The 17,251-nt window shown below is 33.1% G+C and overlaps 1 protein-coding gene across 12 annotated transcripts in view; it reads right to left on the reverse strand.

Annotated features, from left to right (window-relative positions):
* The window catches only part of LRRC7 (leucine rich repeat containing 7), a 577,334-nt gene that overhangs the window by 475,253 nt on the left and 84,830 nt on the right, over positions 1-17,251 (reverse strand). The window lies entirely within an intron of this gene.

The following is a 17,251-nucleotide window of genomic DNA, read 5'->3' on the forward strand; positions in this document are numbered from 1 at the left end:
TTGGTGGGCATGTAAATTATTTCAACCATTGTGGAAGACAGTGTGGTAATTCCTCAAGGATCTAGAACCAGAAATACCATTTGACCCAGCAATCCCATTACTGGGTTTATACCCAAAAGACAATAAATCATTCTACTATAAAGACATATGCACACATATGTTTATTGCAGCACTATTCACAATAGCAAAGACTTGGAACGAACCCAAATGCCAATCAATGATAGACTGAATAAAGAAAATGTGGCCTATATACGCCATGGAATACTATGCCTCCATAAAAAGGGATGAGTTCATGTCCTTTGCAGGGACATGGATGAAACTGGAACCCATCATTCTCAGCAAACTAACACAGGAACAGAAAACCAAACACCACATGTTCTCACTCATAAGTGGGAGTTGAACAATGAGAACACATGGACACAGGGAGGGGAACATCACACACTGCAGCCTGTTGGGGGATGCGGGGCTAGGGGAGGGATAGCATTAGGAGAAATACCTGATGTAGATGACGGGTTGATGGGTGCAGCAAACCACCATGGCACATGTATACCTATGTAACAAAACTACACGTTCTGCACATGTATCCCAGAATTTAAAGTATAATAAAAAGAGAAAAGAAACACAAAATGTTAAAAAGTGGGAAGGCAAAGTTAAGGTGCTGAGTTTTTATTAGTTTTCTTTGTGCTCATTTGTTTTTGCAAATAGTGTTGTTGTTATCAGCTTAAAATAATGGGTTATAAGATAGTATTTGCAGGCCTCATGGTGACCTCAAATAAAAAAAAAACATACAATGGGTACACAAAAAATAGAAAGCAATGAATTAAATAATATCACCAGAGAAAATTACCTTCACTAAAAGGAAGACGAGAAGGAAGAAAGGAATGAGGAGAAGATGAGATGACAAAACAACCAGAAAACAAATGATAAAAAGGCAGGAGTAAGTCCTTACTCATCAATAATAACATTGAATATAAATAGACTAAACTCTTCAATCAAAAGTTGTGGAGTGACTGAACAGATTAAAAACCATGACCCAATGATCTGTTGCTTTCAAGAAACACACTTTGCCTATAAAGGCATACATAACTGAAAATAAAGGGACAGAAAAAAGATATTCCATGCCAATGGAAACCAAAAAGGAGCAGGAGTACCTATACTTAAATCAGACAAAATATATTTCAGGATGAATAGTATAAGAATAGACAAAAGTCACTATATAATGATAAAGGGATGAATTCAGCAAGAGAATATAATAATTTTAAATAAATATGCATCCAGTACAGGAGCACATAGGTATACAAAACACATACTATTAGTGCTAAAGAGAGAGATAGAACCCAACACAATAAATCTGGAGACTTCAACACCCCACTGTCAGCATTAGACAGATCTTCTAGACAGAAAATCAACAAGGAAACATCAGACTTAATCTGCAGTGCAGAGCAAATTGACCTAATAGATATTTACAGAACATTTCATCCAAGAGCTACAAAATACATATTCTTTTCCTCAGCACATGGATCATTCTCAAGGATAGACCATATGTTAAATCACAAAACAAGTCTTAAAACATTCAAAAAATGTGAAATAATATTAAGCACCTTCTCTGACCACAAGGGAATAAAACTAGAAATCAATAAAAAGGGGAATTTTGGAAAATACACAAACACATGAAAATTAAATGATATGCTCCTGAATAACCAGTGGGACAATGAAGAAGTTAAGGAGGAAAATGAAAAAATGTCTTCAAACAAATTATAATGGAAATACATACCAAAACCTATGGGATAAAGCAAAAGCAGTACCAAGAAGGAAGTTTATAGCTATTAGTGCCTACATCACAAAAGAAAAACTTCAAATAAACAACCTAATGATGCATCTTGAAGAACTAGAAAAGCAAGAGCAAACCAAACTCAAAATTAGTAGAAGAAAAGACATAATAAAAATCAGACCAAAATTAATGAATTTGAAATTAAGAAAACAATAGGAAATATCAATGAAAAAAATCATTTTTTTGAAAAAGCAAACAAAATTGACAAGCCTTTAGCCAGAGTAAAAAGGGGGAGAAGACTCAAATAAATAAAATCAGAGATAAAAAAGAAGACATTACAACTGATACTACAGAAATTCAAAAGATCTTTAGTGGTTACTATGAGCAAGTATATGATGATAAATTGAAAAATCTAGAAGAAATTGATAAATTCCTACACACATACAACCTGCCAAGATCGAACCATGAAGAAATCCAAAATCTAAACAGAACAATAACTAGTAATGAGATTGAAGCCATAATAATAAGTCTCCCAGCAAAGAAAAGCCTAGGACCCAATGGTATTGCTGCTGAATTCTACCAAACACTTAAAGAAATAATACCAATTCTACTCAAACTATTCTGAAAAATAGAGAAGGAAGGAATACTTTCAGACTCATTCATAAGGCCAGTATTATCTTGATACCAAACCCAAAGATACATCAATAGAGAAAACTATCAGCCAATATCACTGATGAATATTAATGCAAACATTTGCAACAAAATACTAGCGAACCAAATTCAACTATACATTAAAAAGATCAGTTATCATGAACAAGTGGGATTTATCCCAAGGATGTACAGATGGTTCAACATATGCAAATCAATTAATATAATACATTCTATCAATGCAATAAAGGACAAAAACCATATGATCATTTCAATTGATGCTAAAGAAGCATTTGATAACATTCAACATCCCTTCATGATTAAAAACCTTCAAAAACCTGAGGATAGAAGAAACATACCTCAACATAACAAAAGCCACCTATGACAGATCCACAGCTAGTATCATACTTAATGGGGAAAACCTGAAAGCCTTTTTCTAAGATCAGGAACACAACAAAGATGTCCACTTTCCCCACTGTTTTTCAACATAGTCCTGGAATTTCTAGATAGGGCAATGAGCCAAGAGAAAGAAATAAAGGGCATGCAAATTAGAAAGGAAGAAGTCAAATTATCCTTGTTTCCAGATGACATGATCTTATATTTGGAAAAATCTAACGTCTCCACCAAGAAAACTATTAGAACTTATAAACAAATTCAGTAAAGTTGTAGGATACAAAATCAACATACAAAATCAGTAGTATCCTCTATATGCCAACAGAGAACAATCTGAGAAAGAATTAAATAAAGTAATCCCATTCACAATGGCTACAAATAAAATAAAATACCTAGAAATTAATTTAAGAAGTGAAAGATCTCTACAATGAAAACTATAAAACATTAATACAAAGATTTGAATAGGACACACAAAAATGAAAGATATTCCATGTTCATGAATTGGAAGAATCAACAATGCACAAAGAATCAATCAATGTAAAAATGTCCATACTACTCAAAGCAATCTACAAATTTAAGGCAATCCTTATCAAAATACTAATGACATTCTTCACAGAAATAGAAAAAACAATTTTAAAATTTATGTGAAACCACAAGAGACTCAGAATAGCGAAAGCCATCCTGAGCAAAAGAAGGAAACTGAAGGAATCACATTACCTGACTTTAAATTACACTACAGAGCTATAGTAAACAAAATGGCATTTCACTGGCATAAAAACAGACATATAGATCAGTGTAACAGAATGGAGAACCCAGAGATAAATCCATATATCTACAGTGAACTCATTTTTGATGAAGGTGCCATGAACACACATTGGGGAAAGGACAGTTTCTTCAATTAATGGTTGTAGAAAAACTGGATATCCACTGGCAAAAAAAAATGAAATTCGACACCTATCTCTCACCATATACAAAGATCAAATCAAAATGGATTAAAGACTTAAATCTAAGACCTTGGGCTATGAAACTGCTAAAAGTAAACATTGGAGAAATTCTCCAGGACATTGATCAGGGCAAAAATTTTTTGAAGAGTACCCCAAAAGCACAGGCAACCAAGCCCATATAGACAAATAGGATCACATCAAGTTAAAAAGTTTCTGCACAGCAAAGGATACAATCAACAAAGTGAAACAACAACCCACAGAATTGGAGAAGATATGTGCAAACTACCCATCTGACAAGGGATTAATAACCAGATTATATAATGAACTCAAGCAATATGATAGGAAAAATCTAATAATCTGATTAAAAATGGAGAAAATATCTGAACAGACATTTCTCAAAAGAAGAGATACAAAAGGCAAATAATTATATGAAATGTGGTCAACATCACTGAAAATCGGAGAAATGTAAATCAAAACTGCAATGAGATATCATCTGACCCCAGCTAAAATGGCTTTTACCCAAAAGTCAGGCAATAACAAATGCTGGCGAGATGTGGAGAAATGGGAGTCCTCGTACACAGCTGATAGGAATGTAAATTAGTACAACCACTATGGAGAACAGTTTGGAAGTTCCTGAAAAAACTAAAAATAAAACAGCTACTTTATTATCCAGCATTAACACTACTGGGTATATATATCCAAAAGAAAGGAAATCAGTCTATCAAAAAGATATCTGTAGCCCATGTTTATTGCAGACCTATTCACAACAGCCAAGATTTGCAAACAACCTAAGTGTTCATCAACAGATAAATGCCTAAAGTAAATATGGTACATATACACAATGAAATACTAGTCAGCCATGAAAAAGGTTGAGATCCTGTCATTTACAACAACATGGAGGGAACTGGTAGTCATTATGTTAAGTGAAATAAGTCAGGCACAGAAAGACAAACTTTACATGCTCACACTTATAAAAATTAAAACGATTGAACTAATGGAGACAGAGAGTACGACGATGGTTACCAGAGACTGGGCTGGGTAGTGAGGGTGTAGGGGAAGAGGTAGGGAGGGCTAATGGGTATCAAAAATTAGAAAGAATAAATAAGACCTAGTATTAAATATTTGCTAGTACAATAGAGTGACTATAGTTGAAATAATTTAATTGTGCAATTAAAAAATAACTGAAAGCATAATTGGATTGCTCATAACACAAAGGATAAATGCTTGAGGTGATGAATACTCTATTTATCCTAATATCATTTGTATGCATTGCATGCCGGTATCAAAATATCTCATGTAACCCATAAATATATACATCTACTATGTGTCCTTAAAAATTAAAATTAAAAAATGTATTGAATTTTAACTTATTGAATCTAAATAACCATGTGACAACTGTATTACATACTACAGCACATCTGAAAGCCTCTACTTGGCATGACTGTTGAACATACATATGACTCACATTTCTGTAGGTCTCAAAATTCAACAGAAATAATTCATGGTAAGAAAAAATAAATTAAAAAAAGGAATTAAAAATGAAAGTAGGACTAACCATTCTTATGGAAAAAGAAGAAATAAGATTTCTATCTTATTGTTGGAAATAATAATAAATAGTCTTCTCTGTCCTGCCCAGGGAAAAAGAAGAACAGGGCAACACTCTGACCATCCAACCTCATGAAACCCTAAAACCAAGAAACCTCTTCAGAATTCTAGATTTCCTTATTTGGCTCTGAATTCAAGAGAAATGAGAAAATTGTTGAAGAAGCAGTGACACATGCCTTGCCTTATCAGTGAGGTACTAAGTTTTTTTCCAAGGAAAGTAGAGTTTGAAGCACAGTGAACCAAACCCCAGACCAGGACTATACTGAAAGCATGCATATCAAGGTTTCAATAGCCATTGATAAATAGTCTCAAGTGTTTATAAAGATCCAATTTGAACTGCAAATGACAGTGCAAAAATAATCGATACCCAATTATCTCAGCCAACTATGTTGAGTTGATAGTTAATAAGGACAATCTAAAGTTTAATGGCAAGATTAGTGTGAAAAGAAACCACATGTTAACCACACCTAAACTGCTTAAAAGAGAGTGAAATGCTTAACAAAACAAAAAGATATGTGAAGTGCTGTCCAGCTGGAAACTAAACAAAATTCCTCATTTGTAAGGGCAGCAATGATTTACCAAAAGAACAAAGACCAGCAATGTTTCAGCAACGAGAAACTTGTTTGTGCATTGCCATGTCACACATTTAGGAAAATAGCAAACACAATAGTACATTATTCTCACTTCATTTATAAAGAAATAGAATTCAGAATAGATTGGTATCATTATGAATGTCTTGAAAAATCTAGATTTTACCTTTTGTAAACAACACTGACCACAGCAAACATTAAATATTTATTTTTAAATGATTGAATGAATGGTTTTAGCAATAAATGTATGCCCTACACAGTACTAATGAGCTTATGGTTATAGAGCATCTTTACATATATTATTTATCCTCATAAAGATGAGGATAAGACCTGTGGGTTTAGTCTTTTAGAGACAAAGAAATTAAGACCCACTTGTCCAATGTCACTGCAAAGCCAGATTCAAGCTCACGTTTTCTGATTCCTACAATCTTCCCACCTGAGCAAAGTTGCCTAAATGAAGAAACTGTTCTGCTCATGTTCAGATTATTGCACCTTCCCCTGGAGGCTTCTTATGTCTCAGGGAAGGAACTACTACCATATATGGTAGCTGTTAGATGCAGAATAAAAAATGTGTGTGGAGGGAATGTAATGCTTTTGTAAGAAAAGCATGCTTTCCTTCCTCAAAGTGAAATGAGGAGAGCTGGCAAATATGAAAAAAATGTAATTCTTTTCAAAATGTTCATAAATGTCTAAATATATACCATACATAGAATATAAATGACATTCATTTTATAATCTGGGGAAGTAAAGACCAAGTGCTTCCCTGGACTTCTGCCTTCAGCCTGCTCTCCTTCTGGGTCCTACCCATGGTGATTATCTTTGAGCTGTAGTTATGATCATAAGGCAATGGTTTCTAGTCACTAGATCTGGGGCTTTTTGAGTATTGACACAATGTTCTCCTGGTAAATTTTCTAGGATTGTTGCAGATGGTGCTGACCACTCAGAGTAAAAGATATTCAGCATTTTTTAAAATAAATGAACTGTTACGATTAATCAAGTGAGTACTGTTTGATGGCTATGACTCATTGATGAGAAAAATAAAACATTATGATCACACTCATGGTTATAATTTCTGGGATGTTGTAAGGCATAAAATACTTTTAATCTCTTAGAATTTTATACTGAGATGAGAAAATGGAATATGCTGTATCTTTTACTAGGGAAAGAAGAATCAAGATGACTCATTTATTTAGGAAGATAGGTTCTTGGGAAAAAATAAATTTTTATTTGCGATTGAGTGAATATACTAGCAGCTTGAAGTGATCAGTGGACATCACATAGTTCTGTGTTAGTTCCACGAGCATTAAAAAATCTTTGTTCTTTTTTTTCTAAAACTTTGTGGAGTCATGAGGAAGTATCACATCTCTGGGACATAACACTTCCCCTTTAAACTCTGAACCTGGCATTTCATTTTCTGTTCCTTACCCCAAACATGGCCAAGGACTTTTCTTTTTTCTTTTTGGCTATCTTCTACTGGCTTCTTTTGTGCATATCTAAATAAGTTATTTATATTAATGTAAATATATTAAATACATAACACATTAAAGGAATATTAGAGCATACGTGTACAGCCTTTGTGTTACAATCCGTCTCCCTCATTATCTATTCTCAGTTCAACATCCAGAGGGTCCTTTTAAATCATGAGTCAAATTGTGTCACTGCACTGCCTCCAACACTCCAAGGACTTCCTATTTCACACAGAGCAAAAGACATCTTTACAAAGGCGCTTTATGTTTGGCTGCCTGTAACCTTCCCTTAAATCTTTTATTTCCCCTTCTAATCAACTTGAGCATAGACAATATTCTCCCACCTTAGGCCTTTACACTAGCAATGTCTTCTCTTTGGAATCCCTTCATTAAGTCCTTATTCAAATGTTACTTTTTCAGGGGCCTTTCCTGAGAACCACAGTTAATCCTACACTTGGCCTACCACTCCTACATCAACATTCTTGATCCTCCTTACCAGGCTGTACTTTTTCTTTTACCTTACTGCATATCAACATCTAACATCGGCTTTTATCTACGTTTTTGCCGAATTCATTGTTGAGGTGTGCTTTGGAAAGAATGTGTATTAATCCAAATGTTGCTGATTTTGTTTCTGTTTGTCTATTAACTAGTGAGAAAAGCATAAACACTGCCCCCAATATGATAGTTAATTTGTCTATTTTTCCTACAGTTGTCATTTCTTTTTGCTTTATGTAATTTGAGACTATATTATTGAGTATACAGAAGTTATAATATTCTGATGGATTGAACCTTTTATCATTATGTAGTGATTGTAAGAGCTAAAAATAATATTTGCCTTAAAATCTGCTTATCTGATAACATAGTTGCAGAACCCCTCATGAGTATTAATTGCCTGGAATATCATTTTCCATACTTTGGCAATAAGTTGTTTTGGGGTTCTTATATTTAAGATATGTCTGTTGAAAAAAATATGGTTGTGAATTTTAAAAGATTTTTTAAATTCAGTTTTAAATCAGAATATTATATTTGCATTTATCTGATTTGCTGATAACTTGAATTTAAGTCTACTATCTTATTTTGTGCTATTTATACAGATTTTGCATTTTGCTTTTCTTCTCTTCTTTTGAATTGGGACCCTTTTTTCTTGTTTCATTTTATTTTTTATGTTTTCTACTTTGGAAATCATGATTTTTCTATGTTTAGATATATCTACATATGTAATATTTGTTTATTGTTCTTTATTGTATCTAGTACCTTTTGATTATTTTCCTTCTTTCTGAACTTCATCCTTTAGAATTTTCTTTAAAGTGTGTCAAGACATTTTTTAAACCCTCTCTGTTGTTCTTCTGAAAATGTCCATATTTTGTCCCTCTTGTTGAAAAATGTCTTTGCTAGATGAGAAATTAAATGTATATGGTTGTATTCTATGGAGTCATTGTAGCTGTTGAGATATCAGTTATTAATTAAACTGTCCTTCCTTGAAAGGTAATCTTTTTTTTTTTTGGCAGATTGTTTAAGGTCTTCTTTGTTTTGGTGTTCTTCAGTTTCACTATGATATTGTCTATTTATACATTTTTTTACTGGTTTTATTTTTTGGATTAGAGATGCATTGTCTCTCAGCAATTCTGAAATGCTGTCATCTATTTTATCTTTGAATATTTTTTTTTTCCTTTTATAACTCTGTTTGTAGCTTAAGCCTTTTCACTCTATCCTCATTGTTCTCCTGTGTTGGGAATTCTCTTTTTATCCCTCTAGATTCTCTCTTCTCCATTCTGCTCTATTTTCTGGCTCAGCAACCTCTCTATTATGCATCATCTAAGTTTTCTTGTCTCTGGTGTCCAGGTATGCTTGGCCAATGAAAAGTACCAGCAGGACATTTGAGTGTGGGGAGAGAAAGGAGTATTTATTTCCCAAACTGCCTCCTTAGTAGACTGTTGGTTAATCTGAAGCTGCATTCTTCTACCAAAGTTTGCAGTTCCTCTTGGACAACCCTATCCTACAGCTCCAATTACAGCTACCTCCAATTTCTTGTAACCTCTCCTTTTCTATGCTCCTTTAGACATGGAGGCAAAAATGGCTTTTTGCTGTTGCTAACCTCAGGATGTGTCATCATACCTTGTTGGTTTATTTAATTATACCTTTCTTATTTTCAGAAATCCACCCAGTTATTGTTATAGACTCTTGTTCTTTTCTCTCATTTCCATTGTGTATTTCCTGAAACACATACACTTTAGAAGGTTCTAGTATTTAAAAACTTTGTGATGTGATTCTTCTGATTCTTGTTACTGCTGACTTTGATACAGGATGTGGTTCCTTTTATGGTTTCTTGTTTCTTTGTATGTTTTATATAATGAACTTACTTTTCTGGACATTTGTCTTTGAGGATTTTTTTTAGGTCCTCATTAGTGTATTTTACTCCAAAGAATATCTAAGCTTTATTTCCCGACTCCAAGACCATTTCCAGCCACTGAAACAGGAGCTGAAGTTCTACAGTTAAATCTACCTTCAATTCTTACCTACCTTCTAGGAGGTTCTCCTTGATTTAGCTTCTAGCTACTTCCTAATTTTTTAGCCAGTGTGGCAACTCACTTAAAAATATATTGCTTGTATTTTATCCAGATTTTTTAGTTGATTTTATGGAAAGGTACTTTCAGGGTGTTTAGTGCTTCATGCTGACAATAATGGAGATCCCATTTTAAAAAACAAATAAATTCAGTTGTCATGATGATATATTTTAGAAGAGATAAAACAAGCTAATATGAATTATTTAAAATATGTTATACTAAAAATATGATGTAATGGAGCTTAGAAATGCCATCTCTAAGCTGCCAGAAATGACACAGACAGGAAGTAGCAAAGATAGGATTCACATTTCACTCATTCCAAAATCTCTAACACTTCTGTTAACCCTAGTTTTTTTGTATTACATCAGAATAATATTACTAAGAATACATATTGTTACTTTAGGCTTAAGTAAGAGCCATTAAATGCTGATTCTATGGGTATAAAAATGATGAATTGAAAAACAGCTGCTATGAGATACATTGGAAAGAATCAGTAAAATAGTATATGGATTTTAACCAAAAGGCTCCCATCATTTTTGATAGTATTAAATCAAAGGAATTTATTTCACTGGTAAATGTTCTATGAAAAAGCACAGAGGATAAATAAGTCTGTGACTGTGGTGAAGAACCTGAAATAAGGAACGGCCTGAAACATAACATGACAGAAACTGGTTATTTTAGCAGGACTATTCCTAGACAAAATTTTAAAATAGGAAGAAAATTCATCTGCATGAGCCCTCAAGTCTCCTTTTGTTAATTTTCCTTTCTTCCTATGCTTTCTCTGCTTTTATCTCTTCTTACATTCTCTGCAGACCTAGGTAAGTCAATAACATCATAGGGTAAATTAATTCAATATTATAACTTTTAATACTTTACATACAGAAGACACATCGGGGAAAAATACAATGTATACATTTTACTTGTGGCAGTTCAGATACATAGCACCTGGATGAAGAGGATCCTTGGGAATCTTATACTTTTCAAATCGGATGATACGGATAAATTTATAATCTGCTTCCATATATGATTTTATATGTCATTCTGAAATAATTCTACCTATAATAAATATCTTGAAGCACTGCTAATGTTTTGCATGAAATCATCTATGCAAAAGATAGTGCTATTGAAACTCCAATAAATTGTTGTCTTAAATAATTATAATGCTCCTAGATAGTCACTATACTTTTAAATATTATTCTTTTAGTCTTTCAGATTAATCATAGAATAATGATATGTTAGGAATGTTTATCACATTAGTAACATAGAAATGCTGGTGAGAAATTAGGTCAGTGTGAATTTAGGTCAGTAACCAGTAACACACACACACACATACACAGACACAAAATATAAGTATCTAATTTGGGGTTTATAACAGACTGTGGAGGTTTACAATAAAATGAAACATTATAATGTTTTGCTTCTCATTAAATATTTATGTCTTGTCCTTTCCTTTAGTTTTCTTTTTCCTCTCCTTTCCTTTTTTTTCTCTTTCTTTTCCTTTTAAATAATTATAATGTAATAAAGGATTATGGTAGTTATTTCTTGATACTTCCCATTACATTGTTGCTAAAATTGTTTATTTCTACTATTGTTATTGTTATACCCAAGTGGTTAACCCAGAGCCCTCTCATTACAATAACATGGAGGAAGCATCTTTCAAGTGTGAATTACCACTGGCATTCACTGAATCAGACTATTAACTCCTTGAGGGAAGAATTCAAGTCATGTTCACCACTGTAGCCTCAATGTCAATTAAAGTGGTTTGAACAAATCAGTACTCCATTTGACGAATGTTAAATAAACATATGCTGCAACAGAGTTTGATAATATAACACCTGCAGTTTTAACTATGAAGTCTTAAGTTTATGGGTATTTCAGAGAAGGTTCCCCAAAATATGTGAGTTAGTAAAAAGAAAGTTACCATTCCACATACTGGAATTGAACCAAGTACTACATTGTTTCAAAACAGCATTAGTCTACCTTAGTGCTACAAACTCATATGACAAATGTGATATAATATAGTCTATTTGCAGGATCACTCATCAGGCCTTGCTAACAATCATTATACAGTTGCAGTTTTGTTCATGTTATTACATAGCTTATTATTATTACAGAAGCCAGTATGTCAAACTGACAATATACCATCTCATAAATTTAAGAACTCAAATTTTCAGGAATTTCCTTAGAGTAATGTTTGTGGGTAAAATTTTAAAAGCTGACAAAAAAGTAAGCATGTTTCCATCTTGGTGATTTTGGTACTGGGAATGCTTAAAATTCTTACTATTTTTTTCTACTTGAAAAAATATACTAACTGGCTCTTTTGCATCCCATTTCTGTGTATATCAAATCTAATTAAATAACCACTTATTGTTTCTTTGACAAAAGGCATTCTTATCAACATATGAAACAGCCATAACTGTAAGTGAGAAGGTAGGCAGTTCAAATGTCTCCTTATCTGGAAAACAATGTAAATATGAAACATTAATTTCAATATGTAGTCTAATATTCAAATTAACATACAGGCTTTTCAAATAGCTAATATTAAGTCAGGATATTCTTATTTACAATATTGGGCCACACTGAAGATTTGATGGTTTGACTTGCAGGAAGCATTATTAACATTAGGTACAAACTATGTTTTAAATCATTTACATGTAATGTGATACAATTCTAGTATCTATAGCTCAAGAAACAAACCATAAAATTTCTTGCATTTATCAATTAACTATTCAGGCATGTTTTGGAAGATGTTGCTAGCTGCCTTTTATCCTTTTTCCTTTTCTTTACTAAAAGAGCCCCAATTTTGTACATAAATGTTAAAATCTTGCATTTCCTAACTTTCAGTGACTATGAGTGGCGATGTGACCCAATACAAGCTAAAATGATATAAGCCAAAGTTACTAGGAGTCTTAGGGAAAGCTCTTTAAAAGGAAAAAGAAGACAGGTTCTGTTGGCTTCTTAGTGTCTTCTTCACTTTGCCTTTCCCATCTTTCTGCTTGTAATATGGATATGACGGTATCGGTGGCGAATACAACATGCACACAACAACAGGAAGACAAGAGCCAAATTGCTAGGCAGAAAACTACAAGAAGCTGTACTCTCCAGGGGTGTCTCTGAGCTATCTCATCAGCCTCCTACGTGGTAGTAGAGATAATTACAGAAAAAATAAAACACAGGTTGGTTTGGGACAGTTTTGGGTGGTTTATATTACTAGCACTTGAATGTAACCCATAACTTATCAACTGTCTTAGTAGTAAATATATTCAACCATACCTGTAAGGTTTGTGGACTCTTTTATTTAACTTCATTAAATATTTATGGAGTAGTAATTTATCACAGAACCTGAGCAAGTTCATAGCTTTCTTGAAGTGCCTAACTTGCTCCAGGGATTAATTTGCCTACTGGTTGGATAAGACAAATTAGCTTTGAGATATAGAACATTGCACCAGCTTAGGGGAAAACCTCAGTTATGATGAATGACAACAGGACATCCAAGTTGAAGCCAAACTATTTGAAATATTGGCCAACATATTTGGAATGGATAATTTTGATAATTTATCAAAATGTATATTTTAAAAATTAATTTCATTTCTGAGAAGCACAGCCAGTTTGTTATTAAAACAATTTATCATTTATTAATGGTGAATAAGTAGCAGGCAAGTTGCCATATTCATTATTAACTTGTCCCAACTTTTGTCTCACTTGTTTGAAGAAAGATAATATGTATAACTTCCCTTGAAACCTAATAGCAGTTATCATCTTTGTAAAAATGAACTTATAGAAAAAAGATTCAAAAATGGGTTTTTAAAATTAAGAAGCTGGATTTCCTAAATTTAGAGTAATAACATTGCTTCTTCACCTAGCATAACTACATAAGTGCACTGATATAGAGGCAACTTAAAGTCTATTTGGCACATGATCTGTGCAATAAGACTGGCAACTTCAATAAGGGTTATCATGACTTGTTATTACAACTCTAATTTTGGAAGCAAGGCTCTATCAGGAATTAAAATGGAGAAAAAGCAATTATGATATATTTTTGCTCACTTGAATTTGTTGAAATAAAAGGTAAACTATCAGCACTTTACATTATTATAATTCACCCAAAATTTCATTTGCATTTTATATGTATAGTTTCCATTGATAAGATGAAAGTATAACAACATAATTAAACCAATGACATAGGTTTTAAGTTTCCCCTTTTTTGATATTTTTATCTAAAGTTTCTTGTACTTTCACACTTTGATATTTTCATTTTGTTCCTAACATAAATGTAAGGTGCTTAGTATCATGCCTATTCTAGTCCTATAGTGCTTTTGCTTGTTGTGGTAAAAAAAAAAATAACATGAGATCTAAATTCTTAACAAATTTTTAAGTGTACATTACAGGATTATTAATTATATTCACATTGTTGTACAGCAAATCTTTAGAACTCTTTCATCTTGCATGACTGAAATTCTATAGTTATTGAACAGCAATTCCCCATTTTCTCCTCCTCTCAACTCCTGGAAACCACCATTCTACTTTCTGTTTCTATGTGTTTGACTATTTAGATACCTCACATAAGTATAAACATTTAGTATTTGTCCTTCTGCGATTAGCTTATGTCACTTAGAATAACATCCTCAAAGTTCATCCATGTTTTTGCACGTGACAGGCTTTCCTTTTTTATGGCAAGTAATATTCTACTGTGGACGCTCAAGATGTTGTCACCTCTCGGCTATTGTGAAAAAGGCTGAAATAATCATAAGGGCATAAATATATTTTTGAGATCCTGATTTCAATTGTTTTGGATAAATGCCTAGAAGTGGGATTGCTGGATTATATGGTAGTTCTTTTTATAAAATTTTGAGGAACCTCCATACTGTTAGAAAACAGTGGCTGCACATTTTACATTCCTACCAACAATGCAAAAAGGTTCTAATTTGTCCACATCCCTGCTAACAGTTTTCTTTTTTTTTTATTAGCACGCATACTTGCTAACACTTAAAAAAACTGATTATGACCATCTTGACAGATAAGAGGTGATACCTCATTGTGGTTTTGAGTTGCATTTCCCCGATTATTAGTGCTGCTGAGCATCTTTTCACAGATCTGTTGGTCATTTGTTTTTCTTTTTGGAAAAAATTGTGCCCATGTACCCTAAAACTTAAAGTATAATAATAAAAAAAAATTTAAAAAAGTTTTTAAATTATTTGCCCACTTTTAAATTGGGTTATTTTGTTTTTGAATTTTAACAGTTTCTGTATATTTTGAATATTAACCCCTTATCAGATATGTCATGTGTAAATATTTTCTCCCATTCTGTAGTTGCCTTTTTATTCTGTTGATTGTTTTGTTATGCAGAAGTTTTTAGTTTGATGTTATCCCACATGTCTATTCTTACTTTTGTTGACCCTGTTTTTGGTGTCAAATCCAATAAATCATTGCCAAGACCAATTGGCAAGAAGCTTTTTCTGTGTTTTCTTTTAGGAATTTTATGGTTTCCCATCTTATCTTTAAATTTTTAATCCATTTTGAGTTGATTTTTGTGTGTGGGTATTCAGCTTTCCCCACACTATTTCTTGAAGAAACTATCCTTTCCCCATTGAATAGTCTTGATGCCATTGACAAAGATCATTTGAACATATATGAGTGAGTTTATTTCTCAGCTCTCTTCGTTCCATTGGTCTATATGTCTTTATGGCAGTAATATAATGTTTTAATACTGTAGTTTTGAAATCAAGTGATGTGAAGCCTCTATTTTGGTTATTATTATTTTTTTTGAAGACTGTTATGGCTATTCAGAGTCCTTTGAGGTTCCATGGGAGATAGGGGAGTTTTTCCAAATTATAGAATTGAAAAAACAATTACACAATTCACTTTAAAAATGCCATTGGGATTTTGGTAGAGATTGCATTGAATTTGTAGATTGCTTTGGGTAGCATGGGCATTTTAACAATATTAAGTCTTCAAATCCATGCACACAAGAGCCTCTTCATTTATTTAGGTCCTCTTTAATTCATTTTATCAATATTTAATAATTTTCAGTTTACAGGTCTTTTGCTTCCCTAATTATTTTTGTTGGTGTTACTGTAGATAAGATTAGTTTCTTAATTTCCTTTTTGAATTATTCATTGTTAATGTAAAGAATGTAATTTATTTTTTGTGTGTTGATTTTGTATCCTGCAACTTTGCTGAACTGATATATTAGTTCTAACAGTTTGTGAAATCTTTAGGGTTTTCTACGTATAACATCATGTCATCTGTGAACAGAGAAAATTGTACCTCTTTCTTATTTGTATGCCCTTTATTTCTTTTTCTTGCCTAATTGTTCTGGACAGTTCCTTGAGATGTAAGGAGAGTTGAACTCCAAATCCAAAGTATTCTGGCTTCTAATCAGGGCCCTAAGTAAGGCAAGACTATTACCAGTTGCTTGGGTAGCCATTCCAGGAGCTGAAATGCAGGATACACTCTCCACTCCTCTCCTTTCCTCCTGAAGAAGAAGCTTCAAGTTGTGTACCTTTTCTATTCACACCAAGTCATGCTGACTGGACCAAGCCATGCCCTCCTCTTCTTGTTCTCAGTGGGCCTCCAGGAATGCAAATTCTGCCAGTTCTGTCAGTGCTCTGAATGAGGTACTGACAGAAACCAGTCCCCCAGACAGCCCTCCAAAGAGCTAGAACTTTACATGCATGTTCCACTCTTCTCTTTTCCCTTGACCGAGAAGCAGGGAGCCAGGACATTCTCTCTTGGTGTTGGGAATGGGCTGTTGCAGGTAAAGTAAAATTGCTCTTCTTACCTGTTTTAATGCAAGTGTTTCCAGCTTTGTGCTCACCTGGGATACTGCAACTTTTTAATTGGATTCTGGAATTCTCATAAAGGTATTTTGCTCCATGTATTATTGCTTAATCAATATTTCTGTGGAGGGGCTAGGACTTCTTATTATGTCATTTTACTGATGTCAGTACTCCCACAGTGCTTTTAACTTTTAAATAAATTATGTTAATTTTATCTGCCAGTGCTTTTAAAAATAACTTTGGTAGATACAGCAAGACAAAATGAAAACTCTTTGAATTGGCAGATATAATTGGATTTGCAAAGTTCCATTATGTCCCAAAGGATGCGTAATTTTGCTCTCAACTATAGAGAAAGTTATAGTTGCTCTTGCTTCAAATGTAGTGCACTTTTTTTTTCTAATCAGTACCATAGGATGATTTGTAAACCAGGTTAAACTTGCCTCAGAAAACAATGTTTTTAAAAATATATATCTTTAAATAAATATGCAGAT

The sequence above is a fragment of the Pan paniscus genome, chromosome 1 (genome assembly GCF_029289425.2).
Source record: "Pan paniscus chromosome 1, NHGRI_mPanPan1-v2.0_pri, whole genome shotgun sequence".
NCBI classification, from domain to species: Eukaryota; Metazoa; Chordata; class Mammalia; order Primates; family Hominidae; genus Pan; species Pan paniscus.